Genomic DNA, 5,749 nt, shown 5'->3' on the forward strand with positions numbered 1-5,749 from the left:
CCTTTTTGTTTAATTTTATAAGAGCCGCCAATTCTTTTCACGTTTGTAAGCGTTAAACATTTTGCATGTGTCAATAAAATACATGAAAATCCTAGCACGGTAATCTATATGATACAATAAACTGCCTTATACATTATTAATTTGTACCGTTTTGTATATAACAAGTAACACAACGTCGAATTTAAAATAGCCTAGAAATCTCTAGAGCCTAGGCCTAATTTCAGTTTTTACATTCAACGCCATGTCACCATTACCTTGAATCGCCGCCCCCGGGGGACATTGAGCAATTTTCTTCAATCCTCACGTCTCTCGTTGCACACGCCTTGTTACGACTTACACGACATCTTTTTAGATTAATTTTATATTTTCGTAGAAGTTACTGAGATTTTGTCAGTGTTTGTGTCTTTTTACAGAGGTGTAGTGTAGTAATCGTTCAAAAAGCCGCTAATTGTTACAAGTAATAAGAGTTTCGTTCTTGATTCGGGTATGTTTTCTTCCTTATTTGAATATAACAGTTTTTTTGTATATTTAGAGAAACGTATGCTGCACATTTTTTATAGAACAGGGCTCACGGGCAGGAGGCTCATCAGATAATAAGTGATGTGGGTGGACACTCTCATTGCCAGAGGGCTCGCGAATGCGTTGCCTTCCTTTTAATACATAGTCAAATCTTAAAATTATTTTAATATAGTTTTCAGTCCCTTTAGTTTTGACCTCTTCCATAAATACAATAGTTATATAAATGTCTTTTTCAAATAAAATCAGTTTGTTTTTTTTTTATTTATTTCATAAGTATACATTTCTTTATTGTCTATAAAAATATACGTTTTACAGTTCCAAAATCTTTAACGTCATCTATTTATTTAAACACAGATTGTTGATTATGTCCCCAAAGTATAGCTTAGAAAGAAAAATCACTTAGGAAAGAATATCTTTAAGAAACCCAAAACTAAGAACGAAACCTTCATCCGTCCTCATATTACAAATCCGAATCTTTTGAAACCTGACCCTCATTAGGAAAGAGCAAACCCTTTTTTCTTCAAAAGACTAATTTTCGGAAGTCTTTGTGTCCGTGATTATTTCAAAATGGCGCTCGCTCATATCATCTGACAGTGAAAAATTGTTCCGTCGCGGGAAATATTAACGATCGTGATCCTGTATTGATTTCCGAAACGGAAGAAATTATAAATGCGATTTTTATTTCCGGTCAAATACTTTACGTTCTTGTTTGTTACCAAGAATAAAAAAGATTATAGAATGAATTTTTTAGGAGTTCTGTCGTTGATTAACTGTTAAGAAGTAATACATTGTAAGACCTTGCATTTATAAAATACAGAGAAAGTTAAAAGAATCCTACTAAATATTAACAATGAAACTTACATTAACATATAAAGCCTGGAGAATTTTGCTACGCCTTCAAATAACAAACTTAATTTTTGATGTAAAATATTGAATTGCCCACTTAAGAAACTTTGAAAGTAAAAAAATTGCACTTTTCAACGTTAAATAAAATACAAAGATGATTCTAGTAGCCCCAAAAAGCAGTTTTATGTGGAGAAGAATGGGTAAGAAACTCCACAGTTACTCTTTTAAAATACATTTTACAATATTTTGTCTTAGTTAAATAATTTTCTAATTGTTAACGAAACACAGTACTTAAGTAAAACAAAGAAATACATCGACTCCATTTTGGTTTAGCCTTCCTTCCTTCTATTGCCCACCTGTGGGGATACTGCATTAGACTTACAAAAATACGTCTTAATACTAAAGTGCATTAAATATTTGATAAAATATAGAGTGAAGTAGCGGCGAGGGCGATGGAGTCACGTCCTCTGCATGGACTTAAAATATTTCCCGAAGTCACGTTGCATCTTGATGTTAAAATATAATGTTCCTTACGTCAAGTCGACATGTTAGAGACGTTTGATGCTTATAAATATAGCTTATATGTTTTTGAAGTACATTTTTAATATAAGGCTCGAAGAGACAAAGTAACGTTTATTTAAACTTTTTATTAGTGGGTACAATTGAGATGTTCAATGTTTAAAGTATTTAGTTTGTACTTTTATGTTCTGATACATGATGTGTATGTATACATTTGTATAGCAGTGTTGGCCTAAAACGGGATTTTTTATATTAAAGTAACCAAGATTATCTTGGTATAAAACTGACTTCCACATAATCGCATACGTAGTATTTGCTCGAACAATCAAGGACTATTCACTAGTATGAGGTGACGAATGGAATTGTATGAAAATTTCCCAGCATTCGGAACCGCGCCCGAATCACCACGTCTTGTTTGTGCACGGGATGTTGGTTGATTGCACAGTATTTGGCATGGCATACCAATATACAGTATGTCAATTTTAACCCTTCATATACGTTGAATTCTTCCTTCAAAAATCTTAGTGTAGACTTTGAAATGGCCGGAATGTTCTAGAATTTTACGACGAATCAATGTAGGTAATGGTAGCTGAGAAATTTTTTATGACAATTCGTTACCAAAACTTGGTCCATCTCGTTTTATTACTCTTATAACTCGGTTAGGCATACTATACACGATATAAGATGGTAAATATTGTATTATACAAATGACTTTATTGCATCCATGATGAACTAATATCGTTGATTTTTATAATTTCTTTCCTTCTACTGAATACTAAAACTTATTAATACTAAATTTAAATTAACAACATAATATTTCGTATAAGCATAACAAGATAACTTAAAATCTATTTTTTTTATAATAAATTATGAATGATGCATTCCTTTTGCATTCAGCCAGTGTGCAACTAAATATCGAATAATATTTAGGATGCGAAAGACACCTGTAAATGGTGCTTTCCTAAATAAATTGATTACATGTATAAAATCCGATTAAAAGTGGTGTATTTATTAATTGAAACTGAAACCAGCTATATTGAGGCCGATAAAAGTGTTTATTATGTGTTATTAGTAGCTAAGCTAAGTTGTAAGTTTCTTGTATGTACAAATGTTTCGTGTATAAATCTGGCTATACAAGAAACATTTGCACATACAAGTGATTCATTGCTTCAAGACACATTCGTACCGTGATAAATAGGACATAGATTTGTGGCCAGGTTATTGGCCTATCTATTGTGCTCATCTTTATTAAACCGAGATTAGATATGTCAGTAATACTAAGATATCTTTAAACATACTTATATTTTTAGTCCCTCATAAAGGTAGAGGCATCAGCGTGGACAGAAAGATCACCACCACGTCACTAGGCGAACGGTTTAAACAATGGGGCATCCAAATAAATCCTGTTACGTCACAGTTCACTTTACCAGGGGCAACCCCGGTGGTCTCGCTCATTCACGCAAATAAATTTTCCCCAAAAAAGAGGTAACCTAAACAGGCAAGAGATGCATTGGCAAAAGCCCATCAAATATCTAGTCTTTTCGTAAGCATATAGCCGCTGTTCGCAAGAAGACCGCTTTTGTCTTCTCTCGCCTCAATCTCCTCCTAAATAAAAGGAGTTACATGTTTCCTAGACACGAGGTGACATTGTACAAGAACTGCAGCTGACCTTGCATGACCGACGCTAGCGTAGCCTTCGCGCACTGTACCCTCGCCTATATCCACCGGCTACAGGTGCTTCAGTCGCAATTCACGACCTGGAACTCCCTACCATAGCCCAACGGATGAAGATGGCATCCATACGCCACTTCAGCTTACACCATCCCAACCCATTGGTGCGTAAAAGCATCAACATTTATTCCTTCCCGACAGAAAATAAAATAAAGGTCCTTCACAGGTTATAACGCACCCGGACGATCCAATCACAACACTTAATGAAAAATTATGAGCCGCCCGCGCGGCCAAAAATGATAATAGCCAAAATCAGATTAGGACAAAAATCCGCCTTCACTGGGGAAGGCAAGGATCTTTACTAAGGTACATCGCTCACTCTATTGAGTTCCTGCCCTGCCCTTCAGGCGATTGACCACCCTGCGGCAGCCTAATGTTTATCTATAAAATTATTTTTTATTATTATTTTATTATTTATATTATGAAAGCCTGTTTTGAAATATTGTATAAGATGCCTAAGTTATCGCAAAAAGCTGTTGTTTTAAACACGAATACCCGACTGTAGACTTCGAAAAAGATTATAAATTTACGAGCAAAGTACTCGGTTCAGAATGCGGCTATTTGTTGTGGAGGGATGCTATGAAATTTTAATACACTGTATAATAAAGAATATATTTTTAATTTTAATTTTATAGCACTTCGATGTTATATATTTTCAGTTTCTCATACATATTTTTAAAATAAGTATATTTATTATTTGACTGTTGTCATAAAATATATGTATATTAAATGTAGATGTCGAGTATAATATGGTAATGATACAATAATTCTTAGAATGTGAATAAGAAGAAGAGTTATAACTTCGGCTTAGTCTTGATTATTCACGTTTGTGATATAACTACTAGTATATGAAATAATTAAATGAAGGATATCAATAGAACCATATAGTTACCTGCAATGGAGATTGTACTCTCTTCAAGAGTTTGCTATGTACTCTATTGTTATATTAGACAGTACTCTATATACAAGATAAACCTCGAGTTAATGTATTGAAATCAAATAAAATATTTTATTTGCTAAGATAGTGCTACAATCAGATACAATAATTAAAAATAGGCGTACCAACGTTTCACATAAGTTCTCCTACCGTTTCCCTTGAATCGTTTACTACTATGTCATATAACATAAACGTATATTATATAGAATAAATTAGTTCTAACAAAAAATGTGCAAATAAATACCACACTTATAAAATAGATGCGAAAAATATGAATAAGAACTAACAAAGGGAAACAAGAGCTAAATCCTTATAACGCGGCTTAAAAATCTCATTTTCAAGGAGTAATGGTTATTGTGTTTTCCTTTCTGAATGTTATAATAGTCCGTGGAAATATCCCGGATTAATCAAGCCTCCATCTCCGAGATCCTTACATCAAAACAAATACAAAAAATTAATTGAGAATTTTCCATTCTATTTTGGTAGAAAGAGCAATTGAAAAATAAACGTGACAGCGTTTTAGTAGTAAACATTTAGATTTAAGAAAGAACTTTAATAATTTATGAATCTGTTGCGTAATCATTTATGCAAATTGTTTTAATACACATTCATAGGCAACTTTATGTCATCTTACATTAGAATGAAATCTAATTGTTATATGTATTTAAATATGAATCATAACATGGAAAATGCTATATTAATAAGGAGAAGTGTGTTTATTAGTTCATAACAATCAAATATACAGTATTTATATTTTTTGATCTTATGTAGATAGTTAGGTAGCGTAGGTAAAAATAATAAAAATGTTATAAAAATGAAATTAAAACCAATTTAAAAAGTTTGGTCTCTGTGGCAGTGTTCTCAATTGTAAATTAAAACACGGTATTGCGAGTATGATCATGTTGATGGCTGGCGTTGCTGGTATATATATATTATTTATATAAATGTATTTAACCAAAAGCTTGGCCTTTATTTAGTTAAGCAACCTAACATAAAAATCCTTAATTATTGCGGTAAAGCAAATTTGTCTCTAGGCAGAAAACAAATGAATAACTGAGTATCAAAACTAAACTTTTCTTGGGCCGATAAACTTATACGTATTAAATACAATTTACGACTTCTACATATTAAATACAATTTAATAGGTTTAAGTATTGAATATGTATAATTTTATCGTTTAATATAATTATACCTATT

Source organism: Pieris rapae, chromosome 17 (assembly GCF_905147795.1).
Source record: "Pieris rapae chromosome 17, ilPieRapa1.1, whole genome shotgun sequence".
NCBI lineage: Eukaryota > Metazoa > Arthropoda > Insecta > Lepidoptera > Pieridae > Pieris > Pieris rapae.